The sequence below is a fragment of the Carcharodon carcharias genome (assembly GCF_017639515.1).
Source record: "Carcharodon carcharias isolate sCarCar2 chromosome 27 unlocalized genomic scaffold, sCarCar2.pri SUPER_27_unloc_1, whole genome shotgun sequence".
Classification (NCBI taxonomy): Eukaryota; Metazoa; Chordata; class Chondrichthyes; order Lamniformes; family Lamnidae; genus Carcharodon; species Carcharodon carcharias.
The window spans coordinates 3870521-3894471 of record NW_024470624.1 but is presented as its reverse complement, the minus strand read 5'-3'; the positions used below and the strand labels follow the sequence as shown (position 1 = coordinate 3894471).

Genomic DNA, 23951 nt, shown 5'->3' with positions numbered 1-23951 from the left:
CAAATTGGAAGGTGGCAAATGTCACCCACTGTTTAAGGAGGGAGAGAGAAAATGAGGAACTCCAGACCTGTTAACCTGACATCAGTAGCAGGGAAACTGCTAGAAACTATTATAAAGGATGTGATAACATAGGAACATATGACTTAGGAGCAGGAGTAGGCCACTCGGCCCCTCGAGCCTGCTCCGCATTCAATATGTTCCTGGCGGATCTGATTGTGACCTCAGCTCCACATTCCCATCTATCCCCCGATAACCTTTTACTTCTTGCTTATCAAGAATCTATCTAGCTCTGCTTCAAAATATTCAAAGACTCTACTTTGAGGAAGAGAGATCCAAAGACTCATTATCTTCTGAGAGAAAAATTTTCTTCTCTGTCTTAAAGGGGCGACTCATTACTTTTAAACCGTGATCCCAATTTCCAGATTCTCCCGCAAGAGGAAACATTCTCTCCACGTCCACTGTGTCGAGGCCCCTCAGGATCTTATATGTTTCTATCAAGTCAGCTCTTACTCTTCTAAACTCCAGCAGATACAAGCCCAGCCTGTCCAATCTTTCCTCATAAGACAACCCGCCCATCCCAGGTATTTGTCCAGTAAACCTTCTCTGAAATGCTTCCAATACATTTACATCCTTACTTAAATAAGGAGACCAATACTGTACACTGTATTCCAGATATGGTCTCACCAGTGCCCTGTATAACTGAAGCATAACCTTCCTACTTCTAATGATAACCTTCTGTGGTTAGCTTTCCTAATTATTTGGTGTATCTGAATAATTAGCTTTTGCAATTCTTGCACAAAGACACCCAGATCCCTCTGCATCTCAGAACTCTGCAATCTCTCACTGTATGCTTATTTTTTATTCTTCCTGCCAAAGTGGATATGCTCCATTTGGTTGACCTTTCCCCACTCACTTAACCTGTCAATATCCTTTTGTAGCCTCCTTATGTCCTCTTCACAACTTACTTTACTACTTACCTTAGTGTCAACAGCAAATTTAGCAACCATAACTTTGGTCCTTTGTCCAAGTCATTTATATAAGTTGCAAAAAGTTGCGGCCCCAGCACTGATCCCTGTGGCACACCACTTGTCACATTTTGCCAATCAGAAAATGGCCCATTTATGCCTACTCTCTGTTTCCTGTTAGCTGCCCAATCTTCTATCCATGCCAATAGCTTACCTCCTACATCATTAGCTTTTATTTCCTGCAATAACCTTTGATGTGGCACCTTATCAAATGCTTTCTGGAAATCTAAGAATAGTATTCCATTGGTTCCCCTTTATTCACAGCAGATGTTACTTCTTCAAAGAACTCCAATCAATTGGATAAACATGATTTTCCTCTCACAAAGCCATGCTGACTCTCCCTGTGACAGATGTTAAGCTAACTGGCCTGTCGTTTCCAGTTTCCTGTCTCCCTCCCTTTTCGAATGAAGAAGTTACATTCACCATTTTCCAATCTAATCTTCCCCGAATCTAGGAAATTTTGGAAAATTAAAACCAATGCATCAACTATCTCACTAGCCACTTCTTTTAAGACTCGAGGATAAAGTCCATCAAGACCTGGGTTCTTGTCAGCCTGCAGCTCCAACTATTTACTCAGTACCACTTTTGTGCTGATTGTAATTTTCTTGAATTCCACACTCCTTTCCATTTCCTGATTTACAGCTATTTCTGGGTTGTTAATTGTATCCCCTATTGTGAAGACTGATGCAAAATACCTGCTCAATTCATCTGCCATCTCCTTATTTTCCATTATTAATTCTCCAGACTCATTTTCTATAAGACCAACGCTCACTTTGTTAACTCTTCTTTTTTAAACATCTATAGAAACACTTAGTATCTATTTTTCTATTTCCAGCTAGCTTTCTCTCGTACTCTAATTTTTCCCTCCTTATCAATCTTTTAGTCAGTCTTTGCTGTTTTTATTTTCTGTCCAGTCTTCTTACCTGCCAGCTCTTTTTGCTTTAAGCTTGATACTATCTTTAACTTGCATTTCCCCCAACTTAGTCTACTGCATTCGTTGCTCCCAATGCAGTCTCCTCTACATTGGAGAGACCAAACGCAAACTGGGCGACTGCTTTGCAGAACACCTGCGGTCTGTCCACAAGAATGACCCAAACCTCCCTGTCGCTCGCCATTTTAACACTCCACCCTGCTCTCTTGCCCAAATGTCTGACCTTGGCTTGCTGCATTGTTCCAGTGAAGCTCAATGCAAACTGGAAGAACAGCACCTCATCTTCCGACTAGGCACTTTACAGCCTTCCGGACTGAATATTGAATTCAACAACTTTAGATCTTGAACTCCCTCCTCCATCCCCACCCCCTTTCTGTTTCTTCCCCCTCCCTTTTGTTTTTTCCAATAATTTATATAGATTTTTCTTTTCCCACCTATTTCCATTATTTTTAAAATCTATACCTTTTATGCCCTGTTAGTCTTATTCCACCCCACCCCCACTAGAGCTGTACCTTGTGTGTCCTGCCATCCATTCTTAATTAGCACATTCGTTTAGATAATATCACCACCTTCAACACCTCTGTGTTCTTTTGTCTGTGACATCTTTTGATTATCTGCTCCTTTCACTGCTTGCTTGTCCCTACAACCACCCCTCCCCCAAACTTCTCTCCCCCCACCCCCCAAATCTGAAACCAGCTTATATTTCACCCTTCTCCTAATTTTACTCAATTCTGTTGAAGGGTCATGAGGACTCGAAACGTCAACATTTTTCTTCGCCGATGCTGCCAGACCTGCTGAGTTTTTCCAGGTAATTCTGTTTTTGTTTCGGATTTCCAGCATCCGCAGTTTTTTTATTTTATTTAAGTAGCTACAGTACTGTCCTCCAGGACTAGAAGGATAGCAAATGAACTTTATGACAAAACTAGATTACGCTGATTGGCTGGAGGACCAACGTCCTTCCAGTCGTCCAACTCTTCCCATTGGTCAAGCCCTCACAATGAAAGGAAGGGGCGGGCTCTCCTCCGCACATGCGCAGCTTCCCCTCTCCCGAGTTCTCCGAGCGGCTTCTCGCCCCGGCCGGAGTCGTCAGCCGATTTCCTGGAAACCTTGGCTCGAGGAGGTGGAGAGGGAACAATGGATGGGGGCGGGGCTCCCGTGTCCGCGCGCCGGGCCTGCAGACAGGAACCCGAGAATAAAAGCAAAAAACTGCAGATGCTGGAAATCCAAAACAAAAACAAAATTAAAAATACCTGGAAAAACTCAGCAGCTCTGACAGCATTTGTGGAGAGGAACACAGTTAACGTTTCGAGTCCGTATGACTTTTCAACAGAACTAAGGAAAATAGAAAAGAGGTGAAATATAAGCTGGTTTAAGGGGGGATAGGGCAGGTAGAGTTGGATAGAGGGTCAGTGATAGGTGGAGAAACCAAAAGATGTCACAGACAAAAGGACAAAGGCGTTGAAGGTGATGATATTATCTAAGGAATGTGCAAATTAAAGGTAGAAAGGACAAGGAGGGTACAGATAGCCCTGGTGGGAAGGGATTGAAATAGTCTAAAAGGTAGAGATAAAACAATGGATGGAAATACTTTTAAAAATAATGGAAATAGGTGGGAAAAGAAAAATATATATAAATTATTGGAAAAAAGGAGGATCAGAAAGGGGGTGGTGATGGAGGAGAGAGTTCATGATCTAAAATTGTCGAACTCAATATTCGGTCCAGAAGGCTGTCAAGTGCCTAGTCGGAAGGTGCTGTTCCTCCTGTTTGCGTTGAGCTTCACTGGAACAATGCAGCAAGCCAAGGACAGACATGTGGGCATGAAAGCAGGGTGGTGTGTTGAAATGGCAGGTGTCAGGGAGGTCTGGGTCATGCTTGCAGACAGATCGAAGGTGTTTCGCAAAGCGGTCACCCAGTCTGCGTTTGGTCTCTCCAATGTAAAGGAAACCGCATTGGGAGCAGCGAATGCAGTAGACTAAATTGAGGGAAGTGCAAGTGAAATGCTGCTTCACTTGAAAGGAGTGTTTGTGCCCTTGGACGGTGAGGAGGGAGGAAGTAAAAGGGCAGGTGTTGCACCTTCTGCGGTTGCATGGGAAGGTGGAATGGGAGGGGGTGATGGAGGAGTGGACCAGGGTGTCCTGAAGGGATCGATCCCTGTGGAATGCTGCTGGGGGGGTGAAGGGAAGATGTGTTTGGTGGTGGCATCATGCTGGAGTTGGTGGAAATGGCAGAGGATGACCCTTTGAATGCAGAGGCTGGTGGGGTGATAAGTGAGGACAAGGGGAACCCTATCATAGCTCTGGGAGGGAGAGCAAGGTGTGAGGGCGGTGCACGGGAGATGGGCCGGACACGGTTAAGGGCCCTGTCAACCACCCTGGGTGGAAAACCTCGGTTAAGGAAGAAGGAAGACATGTCAGAGGAACCGTTTTTGAAAGTGGCATCATCAGAACAGATGAAACGGAGGCGAAGGAACTGAGAGAATGGGATGGAGTCCTTAAGGAAGCGGGGTGTGAGGAGCTGTAGTCAAGGTAGCTGTGGGAGTTGGTAGGCTTGTAATGAATATTGGTGGACAGTCTATCACCAGAAATTGAGACTGAGAGGTCAAGGGAGGGAAGGAAAGTGTCAGTGGTGGACCACGTGAAAATGATGGAGGGGTGGAAATTGGAAGCAAAATTAATAAATTTTTCCAGGTCCAGACGAGAGCATGAAGCAGCACCGAAGCAGTCAGTGATGTCCCAGGGAAAGTGTTGTGGGAGGGGGCCTGAGTAGGACTGGAACAAGGAACGTTCCACATACCCCATAAAGAGACAGGCATAACTGGGGCCCATGCTGGTACCCACAGCCACACCTGTTATTTGGAGGAAGTGAGAGAAGTTTAAGGAGAAATTGTTCAGTGAGAGAACAAGTTCAGCCAGACAGAGGAGAGTAGTGGTGGATGGGGATTGTTCGGGCCTCTGTTTGAGGAAGAAGCAGAGAGCCTTCAGACCATCCCGGTGGGAGATGGAGGTGTAGAGGGATTGGACGTCCACAGTGAAGAGGAGACGGTTGGAACCCGAGGATATCATTGCGCAGCAGAGTGATTCCTATTGGCTGGTTCGGGAAGGGTTCCATTGTGGACGTTAGAATGAGGAAGTTGGACAATGAGCTTCAGACTAAAACTTCCTCCTCTGGGCAACATCTGTGAGGAAATCAATGTTTCCCCCTTTCCATTTCTTTTCTCATTCTGGGGGCAAATTGTTGACTTGCAGGAACTGAAGGGAAAGGAAGTGAATCCAGGGAGGGTGCAGACTCTGGAAAGGTTGACCCAGGTCTCTCTCTCTCTCTTAAAGACATTGACACACATTTATTTGGCTAAAAGGATGGTCTCTTTCCTAATGTTCACAATTAAAGGGGTGGTTTCCCCAGGAGATGGCTGACATTTAAGGAGACAATTTCAGGGTGATTAACTGTCCTGTATTTTAAGGGATTGCTCCTTATTTTGCCTTTTGGCCAATATTTCTATGACAGCCTGTGGGAAACTGATCCCGAGAATCTCCAGGGTGAGTTTGAGTGATTCGAGTGGGACTGCAAGTGAATGATAAAAACAAAAAAACTGCGGATGCTGGAAATCCAAAACAAAAACAGAATTACCTGGAAAAACTCAGCAGGTCTGGCAGCATCGGCGGAGAAGAAAAGAGTTGATGTTTCGAGTCCTCATGACCCTTCGACAGAACTTGAGTTCGAACTCAAGTTCTGTCGAAGGGTCATGAGGACTCGAAACGTCAACTCTTTTCTTCTCCGCCGATGCTGCCAGACCTGCTGAGTTTTTCCAGGTAATTCTGTTTTTGTTCTGCAAGTGAGTGAGTTGGCCAGCAGAGAGATGATGATGTTGTGACTGAACAAGATAAGTTGTAAGTTTTAATTTATTTTAAACCCCACCACCCCTCCCACTATTATTGTCTCAAGACCCCTCCTCCTCACCCCCTCTCATATTGAAACCCAAACCCCCATCCAACCTGCTCTCACGGTCACCAGCATCCCACCACCAGCCACTCCCCCACCCATGTCTCCAACCCCACGGCTGAAGTGTCCGTTATTTTATTTTGTAAGACTTCTGCCCCCTGGACAATATAGTAATAGAGGACAAAGGTATGTCTAATGTTGTCATCGGGGACACTTTAGATATATTATTTATAGTTCTGTAATTAAGTTCATTTATTATCCTTTCTAGTCTTGGAGGAGAGTACTGCAGGTACTTAATACATTTCCAGTGATAGTCATTATGACACAGAAGGAGTCCATTTGATAACTTGAGTCCAGACTGACTCTCTGTAGAGTGAGCCAGGCAATCCCATTCCCCCTTCTATATCCCCATTCCCCTGCATGTTCCTTTCCTTCAAATGTCAATTCAATTTCATTTTGAAATTATTGATTGTTTCTGGAACCACCACCCTCATAGGCTGTGGCTTCCAAGACATCACCACTGGCTGTTGAAATAAAGTTCTTCCCCACAGCATCATGTGTCTCTAATCATGTAATAGAGTCCTGTGTATTAGACACATTTTTAGTGCACTACTATTGGGTGTATATGAGGTACAGCAGGGTGAGAATGGAGTGAGAGTGTGTGGGATGGAGATTTACAGCTTTTGGGGAGCGAGAGAGGAAAGAATGTTCCATAGAAACGAGAATTGTTTGTTCTGAATTTCTATCCTGTACTGACAGTGATGACTTTTGTAAACTCCTTTAACAGGATATTCGAAGGGGAGGATTTGGAGCCAGAAATCTCAAACTAAACTTCACATCAAGATCTGACAGAGCCACCTCATTCATTGGGAGCTGAGTGTGATCGGCTTTTGAATCTGGAAGGAGAAATGTTTGTCTGTTCTGTCTGCTTGCAAAGGTTTCCAACATCAGTGTGACCTGAAAAGCACCAAAACACACACACTTGAGTGAAAGTGTTCCAGTGCACTGACTCTGGAAAGAGCTTTCACCAAATACACAGCCTGAAAAAACATCACCATTCATAGTGGGGAGAGGCCATACACGTGTTCTGTGTGTGGACAAGGCTTCAACTGATCGTCGAACCTGGAGAGACACAAGGACACGCGCACAATGGAGAAATCGTGGAAATGTGGGGACTGTGGGAAGGGATTCAAAGCCCCGTCTGAGCTGGATACTCATCGACGCAGTCACACGGGGAGAGGGCATTCACCTGCTCCGAGTGTGGGAAGGGATTCATTCGGTCATCCCACCAGCAGAGACATCAACGAGTTCACACCGGGGAGAGACCCTTCACCTGTTCTGAGTGTGGGAAGGGATTTAGTGATTCATCCTCCCTACTAACTCACCAGCGAGTTCACAGCGGGGAGAGGCCATTCACCTGCTCTGAGTGTGGGAAGGGATTCAGTGATACATCCACCCTGCTGAGACACCAGCAAATTCACACCAGGGAGAGACCGTTCACCTGCTCTGAGTGTGGGAATGGATCCACATGTTCATCCGAGCTGCTGAGACACCAGACAGTTCACACTGATTAGAGACCTTTTAGATGCTCTGACTGTGGGTGTTAATTGTATCAATTGAGGTTAAGTATATACAGGTGGGTGTCATGGATTGGATAGTTACTTGAGCACACATAAAGAGACTCGTACTGATATAGAGTGGAGCCAAGTCAGAAAGTATATACCTGTAATGTTTCACTCAGTGAATAAATCTATACCAAGTAAAGACTGGCTCCAGTTTCCTCCTTCACCATCAGGCTATCAGGATTGTAACAGAGAATGCTTGTCTCATGGTGAAGGTTGGAAACTAAAGGAAAATTAAATTTCAGACAGAAACTTGCAATCTGAGTAACTTTTGTGAGAAATGGCTGAAAGCAAGTGGGAATTGTCAGGGTCTGATTACCCGCCGATGTTCTCGGAGTCTGAGCCACACGACCAGTGGAAGAATGAAGTGGATATGTAGACACGGGTTATGTCCCTACCAAGGAGGAAACAAGGTCTGGTCTTGGCATCGTCACTTTCCAACAAAAGTAAAATCAGAAGCAAAGTATTTAGTGAGCTAGATGCCCGTCAGTTGGATACTAACGAAGGTTTGGATCTTCTATTTGGGTTCATTGATGAGATTTACAAGAAAGATGTTCTAGTGGATGCCTATGAAGCATAGTTGGACTTTGACAGGTTTTGAATGAGGGCAAAAGCATCTGTAGCAGATCTGGATATCACAACAAAAGTCGGGTTAGAACAGCACCAGTAGGTGAATGAACCCCAGGGATGACCAGGGAACAGTTAACAGGTGTTTCAGAACAGAAATAAAAATACCTGGAAAAACTCAGCAGGTCTGGCAGCATCTGTGGATAAGAACACAGTTAACGTTTTGAGTCCGTATGACTCTTCAACAGAACAGTCATACAGACTCAATGTTAACTGTGTTCCTCTCCGCAGATGCTGCCAGACCTACTGGGTTTTTCAGGTATTTTTATTTTTGTTTTGGTTTTCCAGCATCCGCAGTTTTTTGCTTTTAACAGGTGTTTCAGGTCTGACTCAAAATATCATTATGTGATGAACTGCCCAAAGTGGAAAATCAGGGTCTTCAAAGTGACACATGACACAGAGAATTCTGAGGCTAAAGATGATGATCGACTCTCTGTAGAGCAATCCAGTCAGTCCCATTCCCCCTCTATATCCCCGTATCCCTGCAAGTTTATTGCCTTCAAGTGCCCATCCAATTTTCTTTTGAAATCGTTCATCATCTCTGATTACACCACCTCATAGGCAGCGAGTTCCAGATCACTGAAGGAATTGTACTAGTCACAAGGAGCTTTGATCCAGTGATGAGTGTGTTAGTCACAGACTCATTCAGCTGTGCTGTTAGATAGTGGCTGCACCTCGACAGTATGCGGATGAGATTGGTGAACATGTTACCCAAATTCACCTCGTACAGGGATTGACACAAGGTTAAGGAGAATGAAAGTTCTACTTGTCTTGGTTTGGTGATGTCAACGCATTGAATTCACTAAAAAGAGTGGGGATTCCCTGCAAAATAACTGGAGTCAGCCTCTTTATCAGTGTTAGCTGTTAGAGTTCACCCCGATGACACATTTGTGTAATTAATAAGGCTTATATTACCAAATTGTACTGTGTGTAAGCTTAACGATGAAGTGTCTTCAATTGCCTGGCTCTTTCAGTTCCAGATACAGTAATGTAGCTTAAAGGAAAATAAAACTGGTGTTAAGGTCAGGAAGGAGTCAGAGCATCAGGTGTTCCAGGACACCCTGTTTAGATACAAGTTATAGTTCACAGTTAGAAGGGACTCCAAGCTGATTGGCTCAATTTGTTGTGGGGAAATGAGGAACACTTTTCCCATTGGCCGAGTCACAAATACTTGTTTAAGAAGTTATTAGTTTTGTTGAACAGCTGTACCAACATGGGTTAAATGTTACAAAGTTAACTTCAAAAAGGTCCATTTTGTACCTCGAGTCCATGCTGACTTTCTGTAGAGCAATCCAGTCAGTCCCATTCCCCCTCTATATCCCCGTATCCCTGCAAGTTTATTGCCTTCAAGTGCCCATCCAATTTTCTTTTGAAATCGTTCATCATCTCTGATTGCACCGTCTCATAGGCAGCGAGTTCCAGGTCATTCTCACTTGCTGTGTAAAAAAAACTTCTTCTTCACATCCCCCCCACATCTCTCACTTAAAACCTTCAACCTGTGTTCCCTTGTCCTTGGCAGGAACAGCTTTTCTTTGCCCAGCTGATGTAAACCTGTCATAATCTTGTCCACCTCTATCAAATCTCCCCGCAACCTCCTTTGCTCCAAGGAGAACAGTCCCTGCCAGAACAAAGAAACAAGATATGTTCATGCCTGGAATAAAATGGGAATGTTTACAATTCCACTGGGCAGTGAAGGAATTGGAATAACTCACCTTGGGTGTAGTTGAATGGAACAGATCAATCTGGTAACCATGTAGATTCTAGTGAAATTCAGGGAAGTGTAGACAAGATGAATAAGTCGATAGCTTTCTCTTGGAGATGTTTACATAATTTGCCTCTGAACCCTTTTTTAAAAGAAAACCACAGTTGAAATCCTGGCCACTACCTGAAATATTGGGACTGCAGACAGAGAGATCAGCAAAGCTGTTCAGGCAGACCCACCGCCCCCACACACACCCCAACCTCCACCGCCCCATGAACTTTAGATAAATTGACACGAAAGTCAAAAAATGTCTGTCATGCTATTGGGGTACCAGTGTACGTGCAGATGTGATTTGTTAAATGTTAAGCAACTAATAGAAGGAAATTCATGGTGAAATACGTGGAAGAGTCCCAAACATAAACAGTGACTTGACAAACAGTATGACATGAAATGCTTAATGTGGCCAGAGGAATGAGACAACATTTTCCTGTGATCAAGGCACTGACACATGCTCCAGAGAGAAACTGACTTTAAAATAGTCAGGATAGAATTAAAGACACCAGTCATGGTTGAAAAGTGAGTAAAACTAAGCTGAAAGTGAGAGAAAATTATGGATTTGGACAATGAAGGGCTTGGGAGAAATAATACTGAGTGACAACTCTCCACAAGTTGGTCAGGGGTAAGGAGAGAGCTGGAGAATCTTTTACATCCATGCTTGATATGCTGCTTGGAGCATAGATCCTTATGTACTAGTAACCTAGCGTTCACAGCGCTCCTTCAGGGGAAGAAAAGATCAAGTAGATGTTACCCCAGGTGGGGCCAGGACAGAACTGGAAAATAATGGAATGAAATTGAGTGAGGTGTCAGAGAGAGTTCTCTGCCCCCTCAAGGTGTGGACTGTAAGAGTCCTGGGGGAACCCCTACTTCAGGATTTGTTGCTAATTAGAGAACATTTAATTATAAACTATGACTGGCTGTGCATTGATTTTTAACTTGATTCTGTTTTTATTCCTGTTGTGATTACGCTTGGGGTGAGGATGATTGACAGGTGACAGGAAGGGAAATTGTGGTTTGGGTCTTGATTGACCAAATGTTTTATTGATCCGAAAGGTGTAAAAGAGGCCAAGCTTCAGCAGAAATCTGGCAGAGCTCAGAACAGACGACTTGCTATGTGGGAACAGGGAGATGAGCAGCTCCCAGAGGACAGAGAAAACAAGAGTGCCTTGAATCCTAGATGACACCTGGGTGCCAAGGCCACCATGTTTTCACTGCTTGGCATGGGAATGCTGACTCCCTGTACCGGGGACGGAGTGTGGGAAGCCAATTGTTTGAGAGTTTGATGTGGCTTGGGCGGGTACAGATGGTTCAATGACAGGTGTTGTAATTGGTCCGTTCAAATGTTAGCTCAGCAATGATTGGGTTAAATCAGTCTCCATAGACTTTGTGATGTAAAAAAGTATCAGAAGGGATTTCCCGAGCACAGAGATTTGTAGAGGTTTTACATATTGCATTGACTAGTGCCATGGCATCTGGGGCAGACCAGGGAGCATTTACGTGGAGATGGTGCTTCTACCCAGAGTGTAATGGTAATGCTGCTGCACTTTGATACTACTGCTCAGACATGAGCATGTGTCAGGTCTTATTTATACTGAATAAAATCTAACCACTGTCACCAATAAGGGTTATCACTGTGAATCATTTCCGAGTTTGGGAAAAGGGGATAAAGGGCGAATTGACTCCCTGAACCCCATTTTCTAACGTCGCTGTGTCAAAAATAAAATCTCATCTCCCCCTCTGGCTCCTTTCCCAATTACCTTAGAAAGACTCACTTTCTGTTAAAGAGCCTGCCAACCCCTCACACCCACTTTCCCTAAAGTGCAGATATCCAATCATGAAGAGTCCAGAAAAATCAAATGTTTTTACTGATAGAAGTGTTTATTAATGAAACAAAATATGGTTAAAACAAAGCAGAAAATTACTTGAGGATCAGAGACAACCAGAGTAAAAGGATGTGCACAATGTTCTGGACCCAAATGGTTTCTCTTAGGCTCCTCTGTAACCTGTTCCTGTGACTCCCCGCTTTGTACACAGGGGCACTGAACCCCCGGGGGTCAGGTCACCATCAGCCACGTTCACCCTCTCCTGCGCTCTGATTGGTCGGAGGCCCATTTCCCAGTCAGTCCTCCAGCACCTTCCTGTCTCTCTGTCAGTGTGATGCTCATGGCAGTTTCCCAACTGGGGCGCAGGCCCCGTTATTCTCAGCTAAATTCAGCCCTCAGCTCCGTCGCCTGGCTGTCATTGACATGAGCAACAGAGAGACAGAAAGGAGCTGGAGCCTCAAATGGGAAGTGGAAACTTGTGGCTCTGAACCAACACTTCAACATTTGTCAGTCAAACACTTGTTATGTCTCCTGGGGTTGTTATTATGAGATTTAGACACTGGAGACAAAGGGTAACTTTCCATTTCTAACTATGTATTGTCCATAGTGTCAGCCGTGGCTCAGTGGGTAACACTCTCACCTCTGGGTCAGGAGGCTGTGGGTTCAAATCCCACACTTGGGACCTGACAACAAAAATCAAAGCCCACATTCCCAGTGTGAGCTGGGAGTGCTGCACTGTCAGAGTAACCATCTTTCAAATCAGACATTAAACTGCCCAGCCCTGTCTGCCCTCTCAGGTGGATGTGAAAGATCCCACGGCCACTATTTCAAAGAAGGGCAGGGGAGTTATCCTGGTGTCCTGGTCAACATCCATCCCTCAATCAACTTCACTAAAAACAGATCATCTGCTCATGATCAGATTGCTGTTTGTGGGATCTTGCTGTGTGTAAACTGGCTGCTGTGTTTCATACATTACAGCAGTGACTACGCCTCAAAAGTACTTCATTGGCTGTAAAGCACTTTGGGACGTCCTGTGGTCATGAAAGACGCTATAGAAATGCAAGTCCTTGTTTAATTGTCAGCAAACTTGGAGACATTACACTCAGCCCCTCATTGAAATCATTCACAGAGATTGAGAGCTTATTTTGTGTGAACCTCCTGTTTGACACCTTTCCAAACGCATTTTGAAAATCCAAGCACACCACATCCAAGATGAGGAATTTTTTGTTTTAAATATCGCAGCGAGTTGTTGTGATTTGGAATTCACTGCCTGAAAACGCGCTGGAAGCAAATTCAACTGTATCTTTCAGAAGGGAATGGGACAGATTCTTGAAAGGAAAAGAAAATTGCAGGGTGATGGGATTAATTGGACACCTCTTTTAAAGAGCCAGCAGGAGCACAATGGGCCAAATGGCCTCCTTCTGTGCTCTATGGGCCTCGTGTGCATTGAAAGGAAGGGGATCATCTTCAATTGTGGGTGACATATTAAAGAAAGCAGTGCCTCCTCTTCTCTGAATGTTTAGTTTAACACTTAAATCTCCCCTTAACATTTTCTGAAATGGCAGATGGAATTTAATACAGAGAAGTGGGAGGTGATGTAATTTGGCAGTGGGGATAGGGAGAGGAAATATAGACTTAATGGCACAGTTCTAAAGAGTGAGCAGGGACAGAGGGACCTGGGGGGTCACGTGCAGAGGTCATTGAAGGTGGCAAGACTGAGTAAGAGAGGAATTAGCAAAGCAAATGGGATCTTGGGCTTCAGAAATAGAGGGATTGAGAACAAAAGCAGGGAAGTTTTGCTGAACCTTTATAAAGCTCTGGTTAGGCCACAACTAGAATATTGAGTCCAGTTCTGGTCACCACACTTGAGGAAGGATGTGAGGGTCCCTGAGAGGATGGAGAGGAGATTTACGAGAATGGTTCCAGGGATGAGGGATTTTAACCACAAGGTTAGGTTGGAGAAGCTGGGGTTGTTCTCCTTGGAGCAAAAGAGGTTGAGGGGAGATTTGATAGAGGTGTACAAGATTATGACAGGTTTAGATAAGGTGGACAATGAAAACTGTTCCCATCAGCTGATGGTACAAGGATGAGGGGGACACAGGTTTTGTACGGGAGATATATCTACATCACTGTTCCCTCACTGGCACTGGGCCAAATCCTGGAACTCCCTCCCTAACACCACATGGACTGCAGCGGTTCAAGAAGCCAGCTCAACACCACCTTCTCAAGGGCAATTAGGGATGGGCAATAAATGTTGGCCCAGCCAGTGACACCCACACCCATGAAAGAATGAAAATGAAATGATATGGGGAGGAAATTAGGAGGAACGTTTTTACACAGCGAGTGGTGATGACCTGGAACTTGCTGTCTACGAGGTGGAAGCAGAGACAGTGAATGGTTTCAAAAGGAAATTGGATGAGTACTTGAGGGAAATAAATTTTCAGGGCAACAGGGATAGAATGAGGAAATGGGACTGACTGGTTTGCTCTGCATGAGCTGGCATTGACAAGATGGACTGAATGGCCTCCTCTGCCCCAATGACTTAGTGACCTCCATTTAGAAAAAGGAAATAGAGACACTGGAGAAGGGGCAACAAAGATTCGCAAGAATAATACCAGAACTGAGAGTATTTAACCCTCAGGAAAGGATGGGGCGGCTTTTCTCTAGAAAAAAGACTGAAGGGTGACCTGATGGAAGTCTTTAAAATGATGAAGGGGATCAATAATCCAATAGGGATTTCATGAGAAACCTCTTTACCCAGCGAGTGGTGAGAATGTGGAACTCGCTACCACAGCGAGTGGTTGAGGTGAATAGCATGAATACATTTAAGGGGAAGCTAGATAGATACACAAGGGAGAAAGGAATAGAAGGATATGCTGATGGGGGAAAGATGAGGACTGGTGGGTGGAGGCTCATGTGGAGCATAAATACTGACAAAGACCAATTAAGCCAACTGGCCTGGCCCTGTGCTGTAGACTCAATGGAACAGAGACAAATATATTTATATTAGATCTATCTGTTGTGTTGGAAAAACACTATTTACTTTCCAGGATAAAAGAAATGGACTTGATCAGTTCTGCTCATCAGCTCTCTCTTGATGAGGTTCAAAGAGCATCAGCCACTGGAAACAAAGTCTTGAGACCGACCAGTCCAGCAGAAAGAAACCCTCCGACCCTCCCACTTCACCAACTGTCATAATGAACATAGTTCAGTCCTGGATGTGATTAACAGCAACAATAACAGCAGAATTCAATCCCTGTAATGAGTTATGAACTCGCTGGTGTTTCTGCATGTTGGATGAATCACTGAATCCCTTCCCACACTCAGAGCAGGTGAATGGTCTCTCTCCAGTGTGAACTCGCTGGTGTGTCTGAAGGCTGGATGACGTTCCAAAGCTCCTTGTGCAGAGAGAGCAGCTGAACGGTCTCTCCTCAGTGTGAATGCACTGGTGGGCCATCAGAACCACAGCACTTTTGAAGCCACACCTACAGTCAGAGCATTTAAAGCGTCTCTCATTGCTGTGACTGGCATGGTGTCTCAGCAGGCTGGATGACTGAGTGAATAGCTGTCCTCACACGGTGCAGGTGAATGGCCTCTCTCCACTGTGAACTCGGTGGTGTGCCAATAAGTTGGATGAATCACTGGATGCCTTCCCACACTCAAAGCAGGTGAATGGCCTCTCCCCGGTGTGAACTCATTGGTGTGTCAACAGGTGGGATAACCGAGTGAATCCCTTTCCACACTCAGAGCAGGGGAATGGTCTCTCCCTGGTGTGAACTTGCTGGTGTGTCTGCAGATGGGATGACTGAGTAAATCCTTTCCCAAACACAGAGCACATGTACGGCCTCTCTCTGAATGAATCCTTTCCCACACTTGGAGCAGATGAATGGCCTCTCCCCAGTGTGACTGCGTCGATGGGTTTCCAGTTTAGATGGGGATCTGAATCCCTTCCCACAGTCCCCACATTTCCACAGTTTCTCCATGGTGCTGATGTCCTTGGGTCTCTGCAGGTGGGACAATTAGTTAAAGCCTCGAACACACACAACACGTGTAGAGTCTCTCACCACTACGGATGGTGCAATGATTTTTCAGTCTGTGTAACTGGTCAAAGCGTTTTCCACAGTCAGTGCACTGCAACACTCTCACTTGGGTTTGTGTCTCACAGTGCTTTTCCAGTCACACTGATGTTTAAAATCTTTTGAAGCAGACAGAAGAGACAAAGATTTCAAATGGTAGATTCAAATGCCGACAATATTCTGGTCCCAATGAATGAAATGACTGTCAGGTCTTGACATGATGTTTGGTTTGAAATTTTTGTCTGAAAATCCTTCCCTTCTAATATTCTGTAAAAGGTGTTTACAAAAGTCATTACTGTCAGGACAGGGTCAAAATTCAAAACAGACAATTCCACTTGTTATGGAACATTCTTTCCTCTCCCGTTCCACACACTCTCTCTCCATTCTCACTCTGCTGGACGTAAAATACAACCTTCCAATTCTCCTGAAGGTGCCAATTCATGCTGATCATCAGATTGATGCACACCATTTCCTCTCCTGGATACAAAGACCTGAAAATCTTCATGCAGCTTGCTTGGCTACATCTTTATTTAGTGGACTAAAATGTGTAATATACAGTGTTTAATATAAATCAATTTGAGAAAGAGGGTGGATGTGAGCAAGACCTTTTATTAGGCACTGAGCGGTCTTGACCTGGAACGCGCTGCCTACTAGGGTGATGGAAGTGGAGAAGATCATGAATTTGAAAATGGAATTGGATGGGCAGTTGAAGGAAATAAACTTACAGAGGAACAGGGATATAGAGGAGGAATGGCACTGAGTGGATTGCTCTACAGAGAGTCGGCATGGACTCCAGTTGCTGAATGGACTCCTTCTGTACTGCAATGACTCATATTCATTCATGGGATGTGGTCATCACTGGCGAGTCCAGAACTTATTGCCCATCCCTAATTGCCCTTGAGAAGGTGGTGGTGAGCTGCTGCTGCTGGAAATGACTGGAAATATACACAGTACTATATTAAAAAGGTAGAAATAATAATAAATGGATTCTATTCCTAACCAGAAATAATATATTTAATGTGTACCATATAACAGCACAGGACATATCTCTGTCCTATATTAATTTACTGTCCCTTTAAATGTCAGCCATCTCCAGGGGAAACCACCCCAGGATGAGAAAAGAAATGGAAAGGGGGAGAAAAGAAAGTGTTTTACTCACAGATGTTGGACACAGGAGGAAGTTTTAGTCTGTGTGAAGCGCAAGCTTCATTAACACAATGCCCGCGCTCTGAGTGGCTGGAGGACCAGAGTCCTTCCGGTCCTCCAGGTATTTCCATTGGTCTATCCCTCGGCAGCGGAAGCCTTCGCGGGGGAGGGAGACCCTTTGACCCACGTGACGGATGCGCGGTTAGCCAATGGGAAAAGCCAGTCTCCGCACATGCGCATCCTCCCCTCTCCCTTAGACATGCGCAGCCCTGGAAAGTGGGGGTGGGGGCCTCAGTGACCCCGCCCTGACACAAAGTACATGTGGGTGATCACTGGAGTTGATTGTGATGCCCCCTTCAGGGGAGGAGAATTAGGGAAAAATCAGGAGGAGGATCGCAGGATTAATTAGGGTGTTTGTGTCTGCCTGAAGAGTTGTCCTTGACTGAGTGTTGCAGACTGGCACATTCCAAGGTCCAGGACTAGGTGCTGAGGGACGCACTAAAGTTTGGGGCAGCCACTGCAAAGGCACAATAGGGAAAGGTCACAGTCAAAGACCTTTCAGCCATAGTGCACCAAAGGGCTGGGAATTATATAGACCCCTTGGGTTGTATGACTCACATTGAATGTATGCAGTGAATACGACATGTATCACAATTGTACTGAAGCACCTCAGAATGTAACATGATCTATGTCGATAACGTGAATCCCTTTGCACTGTCTGACTGTCTGTAATGACCATGTTGAAATGTTTGTAATGTTCATTGATTGTATTGAAGCACCTCATGATCTATGTTGAAAACTGGAGATTGCACTTTTTGTGATGGCAATTTTGAAATCTTTTGGAATGTTCTTTCAGATATTTTATGAATAAAGTATGTTTTTCCAAAAAATAGTCAGCAGCACCGAGAGGAGAGTGCAAGAGGAGGACTCTGGGACAGGCAGTCAGCAGCAACTAGAGGAGAGTGTGAGAGGAGGACCCTGGGACAGGCAGTCAGCAGCACCGAGAGGAGAGTGTGAGAGGAGGACCCTGGGACAGACAGTCAGCTTCAACTCGAGGAGAGTACGAGAGGGGCACATGTTTCGACCTGTCTGAGCTGAAGTGCGACGTCAAAAGGAAAACAGGTAGGTGATTGGTGGATATATCTTCTGTGTCTCTTTTGATTGGCCAAGTGGTTTAAATCAGAAGACGTTATTACAGCTGAAGAGTACAGTTAAGAAATTCACTTAAAATATTTAACATCCAAATTAATTAATTAAATAGAATAGAGATGGCTGGGCAGGTGATGTGTTGCAGCTGCAGTATGTGGGAACTGGTGGACACCGGTGCGATCCACAGTGACCGCATCTGCAGCAAGTGTTGGCTGCTCAAGGAACTTCAGCTCAGAGTTGATGAGCTGGGGTCCGAGCTGTGGACACTGTGACGCATCAAGGAGGGGGAGAGTTACCTGGATACAGTGTTCCAGGAGACAGTTACATCCCTTAGATTAATTACATCAAATTTGGACCCTGGTCAGAGACAGGAGGGTGTGACTGTGAGTGAGGCAGATGTGGGGATCCAAAATTTAGCTTTGGAGGAGCCTCAGCCAGTGCCCTTGTCCAATAGGTACGGGGTTCCTGCTCCCGGTGGTCTGGATGAGAGCACAGACTGCAGGGAGGATGAGTGAACTGAACACAGCATCATGGTACAGAGCGCCATTCAAGTGGGGGGAGAAAAGAGCAATGTAATAGGGGATAGTGAGGGGAATAGATACTGTTCTCTGCAGCAAAGACAGAGAATCCCAAAGGCTGTGTTGCCTACCTGGTGCCAAGGTGAAGGACATCTCTTCTGGGCTGGAGAGGAACTTGGAGTGAGAGGGGAAGGATCCAATTGTTGTGGTCCACGTAGGTACCAAGGACATAGGAAGGACCAGGAAAGAGGTTCTGCTGAGGGACTACAAGCAGCTCGGGGCTAAAACTTGCCAGAAAGAGTTTAATGTAGGAAAGTGTGAGGTCATGCACTTTGGTAGGAAGAATCAAAGAGGCAAACTGTTATTTAAATAGAGGGAGGCTCCAAAAAATTGCAGCAGAGAGGGATCTGGGCGTTCTTGTGCATGAAACTCAAAAAGTTAGCATGCAGACGCAGCAAGTAATTAAGGAAGCAAACAAAATTTTGGCTTGTATTGCTGGGGGTTGGAGCTTAAAAATAGGGAAGTCTTGTTACAACTGTACAGGGTGCAGGTGAGGCCTCACCTGGAGTACTGTGTACAGTTTTGGTTCTCGTATTTAAGAAAGGATATATTGGATTTGGAGGCAGTTCAAAAGAGGTTCACTGGGCTGATTCCTGGGATGAAGGGGTTGACTTATCAAGAACAGCTAAACAGGTTAGGCCTTTATTCATTAGAGTTTAGAAGAATAAGGGGTGACCTGATTGAAATGTACAAGTTTCTGAGGGGATTTCACAGGATAGATGTTGAGAAGATGTTTCCACTAGTGGGGGAATCTCGAACTAGGGGACACAGTTACAGAATAAGGGGACACTCATTTAAAACTGAGGTGTGATGGAAGTTCTGGAATTCTCTATCCCAGAGAGTTGTGGAGGCTAGATCACTGAAAGTATCTAAAGAGGAGGTAGATAGATTTTTGAAATATTGGGGGAGTTGAGAGCTATGAGGAGCTGGCACGAAAGAGGAGTTGAGGCCTGGGGCAGATCAGCCATGATCTTATCAAATGGTGGGGCCGAATGGCCTCCTCATGCTCCTAATTCTTACGTTCTTAAACCTAATGCCTTTATCCTTTTATGTTTTAAACCCTCAAGAGAACCTGTCTTCGATTAGCCCAGCTGAATTAAATCATTGACACACACACACAGACACACAGTCTTCTTCACAAAATAACACAATATTCCCCAAGAATATTTTTTTTAAAAAAACCTGATTCCTCACACCGTGGGGACCACTGGGAATTTCTTCCTCTCGCTTAAAGCTGGGCAAATTGTCCAACTTCTTTTCTCCTCATACGAACTGAAGTGAGCAGTGGCCTACGGAAGATTAAATCTGTAACTGTCTTCTGTGATAAACAACCAGATAAATTCACAAAAAAAACCTCCTAATCTGTACAGCCCATCCTCATGGCAAAGTGGCACGCTTTGGGAAGTTCCAAACAGGATTGCAAACTAAATAGCTTTTGTCTTTAAAACACCCTTTGATATTATAATCTATATGAAATATGAACCAATATATTCGCAACAAGATTCAAAAAGCATCAGCCCGCTGGAAGCAAAGTCGTGACCAGCCAGACCAGCAGAAAGAAACCCTCTGACCCTCCCACTTCACCAACTGTCAGAATGAACATGGTTCAGTCCTGGATGTGATGAACAGCAGCAATAACAGCAGAATCCAACCTCTATCATCACCTGTGTCCTCAATGGTGTCACAAGTGGGGTGAATGAGTGAATACCTCCCCACACTCAGAGCAGGTGAACGGCCTCTCCCCACTATGAGTTCGCTGGTCTTGCATAAGATTCGATGAGTGTTTGAATAGCTTTCCACCCTGGTGCAGGTGAATGGCCTCTCCCCAGTGTGAACTCGCTGATGTATCTGCAGGTGGGATAACTGACTGAATTCTTTCTCACATTCAAAGCAGGTGAACAGCCTCTCCCTAGTGTGAAGTCGCTGGTGTGTTCACAGGTTGGATAAACAAGAGAATCCCTTCCCACAGTCAGAGCAGGTGAACGGCCTCTCCCCGGTGTGAATCCGCCGGTGTGTCTTCAGATTGGATGAATCACTGAATCCCTTCCCACACACGGAGCAGATGCATGGTCTCTCCTCGGTGTGAACTCGCTGGTGTGTCTTCAGGTTGGATGACCAAGTGAATCTCTTCCCACACTGAGAGCAGGTGAATGGTCTCTCCTCAGTGTGAACACGTTGGTGTATCTGCAGGTTGGATAGGCAAGTGAATCCCTTTCCACACTCAGGGCAGGTGAATGGCCTCTCCCCAGTGTGAAAGCGTTGGTGTGTCCGCAGATTGGATACATCACTGAATGCCTTCCCACACACAAAGCAGGTGAATGGCCTCTCCCCAGTGTGAACCTGCTGGTGTGTCTGCAGGCTGGATAACTGAGTAAATCCCTTCCCACATTCAAAACAGACGAATGGCCTCTCCCCAGTGTGAATGCGTCGATGAATCTCCAGCGCAGACGGAGATTTGAATCCCTTCCCACAGTCCTCACATTTCCACAGTTTCTCCATGGTGCGTGTGACCTTGTGTCTCTGCAGGTTTGACGATCAGTTGAAGCCTCATCCAAACACTGAACACATGTACAGTCTCTCCTCATTGTGAATGGTGTGATGTTTTTTCAGGCTGTGTAACTGATGAAAGCTCTTTCCACAGTCAGTGCGCTGGAACCCTCTTGCACGGGTGTGTGTGTCTCGGGTCTTTTCCAATCACACTGATGTTTCGAATCGACGAAATTCAGTTCCCAGGAATCAACTGACTTTGTCAGATCTTGACATGATGGTCGGCTTGGGATTTTTGTCTGCACATCCTCCCTTTCTAATGTCCTGTAAAATGAGTTTACAAGGGTCATCACTGTCAGCACAGGACAGAAATTCAGAACAGGCAATTCTCGTCTCTATGGAACATTCTTTCCTCTCTCATTCCCCAAAAGCTGTAAATCTCCATCCCACGCACTCTCCCTCCATTCTCATTCTGCTTGCCGAGAGACACATGCTCACTGCTTCTACAGATACATTTAGTGGACTCAAAATGTGTGCAGTATACCGGTCTGTATAACTTGATGAGAGGTACCTCGGGGATGTGAGGGTGAACTTTATTTGGACAGTGATTCTTCATGATCTGGAACTCTTTGCCTATTATGATGCTGGAAATGGAGACAATCAATGATTTCAAAATAAAATTGGATGGGCACTTGAAGGAAATAAACTTACAGGCGAACGGCAGGGGTTGGGGAGAGGGATAATGGGACGGACTGGATTGCTCTCCAGAGAGTCAGCATGGACTCAAGTTGTCGAATGGACTCCTTCTGGATCTAATGACGCTCTGACTGTGAATATATAAGGTAGCTACAGTAATATATTACAGGACTAGAAATAAGAATACATGAATTTAAATGGCCATAAATAACATATCTTATCAGTACCATATGACAACAGTAGACATATCTCTGTCCTATGTTAATTTGCTGTCCTCTTCAATATCAGCCATATCTTAGGGAAACCATCCCTTTAATTGTGAACATTAGGAAAGAGACCATCCTTTTAGCCAGACAAATAAATGTGTCAATCTGAAGGTGCAAAGGATGTCAATGTCTTTAAGAGAGAGAGAGACCTGGGCCAACCATTCCAGAGTCTGCGCCCTCCCTGAATTCACTTCCTTTCCCTTCAGTTCCTGCAAGTCAACAATTGCCCCCCAGAATGAGAAAAGAAATGGAAAAGAGGAGAAAAGAAAGTGTTTTACTTACAGATGTTGGATACAGGAGGGAGTTTTAGTCTGTGTGAAGCTCAATCTTCACAAAGCCCGCGCTCTGATGGGCTGGAAGACCAGAGTCCTTCTGGTGCTGCAGACTTCCCATTGGTCAATTCCCTACCTGAAGACAAAAGGGACTTTGCCCCCCAGACGCGATGAGCTGTTGTCCAATGGAAAAGGCTGGAAGACGGAACAGACAATGACCCTCGGTCAATCAGAGCGCGGGCTTTGTGCCGATCCCAACCTCACCCCTGCACATGCGCATTCATGCCAAAAACCCGAAGGCTCACGTGCGCCGTCCACTGTCACCCCAGTACATGCGCAGCTTCCCCACTCCCTTGGACATGCGCAGTCCCGGGCCGCCCGCGCGGCGGATAGAGCGGTTTCCACAGCGCTGCGGATTGTGGGAGCCGCGGCCGCCATTACTCATCCGGAGCCCAGTCTCCAAAATCCTGGGACTGGGATGGAAAGTGGGGGTGACGGTGGGGGTGGGGCCCAGTGGCCCCACCCTGACCCAAAGTACATCTGGGTAGCCACTGGATTTGTTTGTGACACCCCCTTAGCAAAAGAGTTTGCGAACTTCGGGTGAAAAGATTTAGACACTTGGGTGACATATCGGGGAGGGCATTGGTGAGTGTGGAACTGAAGCAGAGAGTCAGCATCTTCAGGGAAGGTTAAATGGGGCTAAAGCAGGAGGATAGTAGGATGATAGTAGGATCATTGGGAGGAGGAAGTGTGTGAGGGGCAGAGATTTATAGTTTGAGATGGAATGTGAGTTTCTATCACGTAATCATGACCTTGTACAACTTCATCAAACATTTGTCAAATTTTGTTTCAGCATGATCCTGTGAAACACCGCGTGATGTCATATTATGTAAAGGAGTGGCATAAATACACATGGTTGTTTTATTCAGGGCTGGAACTTGAACTCACCCATTGCCCCCAACTCCAAGACCCCTATCATGAACAATCTGATCAACTGTCTCATTCTCACAGAATAGCCCAACACAGTGCACCAATTCAAAGTGGATCTCCTGTTGGACAGTTTGTTAATTTCAGGTGGAAAGATCCAGACAACTGGGTGAAATATTGGGGAGCGAAAGAAATGAATGTGAAACTGAGCCTCAGCATCAGCACCTTCAGGGGAGGAGAATTGGGGAAAAAGCAGGAGGAAGATCGTCGAATGAATTAGGGTTACAATCAATAGAGAGGATGAACTATGTGGGTGACAGAGATTTATAGTTTGAGAGGGATAAATATGTTTCATGAGAACAAGAATTCTCAGTTCCGAATTTCTATCGTGTATTGACAGTGATGACTTGATGATATCAACCCTATCGCCCCCTGTCATAATCTTAAAGTCTTCTATCAGGTCAGCCCTCAGCCTCTCTTTTCTAGAGAAAATATTCCCAGCCTGTTCAATCTATCCTGTAACTTAAACACTCTCAGTTCTGGTATCATCCCTGTGAATCTTTCTTGCACCTTCTTGGGGCTCTCTCTCAGTGTTAAAGGGATATGTACATAAAATTGGTTGCAAGTG

The 23951-nt window shown here is 45.2% G+C and overlaps 1 long non-coding RNA gene across 1 annotated transcript; it reads right to left on the bottom strand.

Annotated features, from left to right (window-relative positions):
* Positions 1–9481: 9481 nt before the first annotated feature.
* LOC121273787 lies at positions 9482–17184 on the bottom strand. The gene is made up of 3 exons (XR_005942077.1): positions 16962–17184; positions 9857–9988; positions 9482–9762 (listed from the first exon to the last, which is right to left on the bottom strand). It is a non-coding gene; the product is annotated as an uncharacterized LOC121273787 (long non-coding RNA).
* Positions 17185–23951: the final 6767 nt, after the last annotated feature.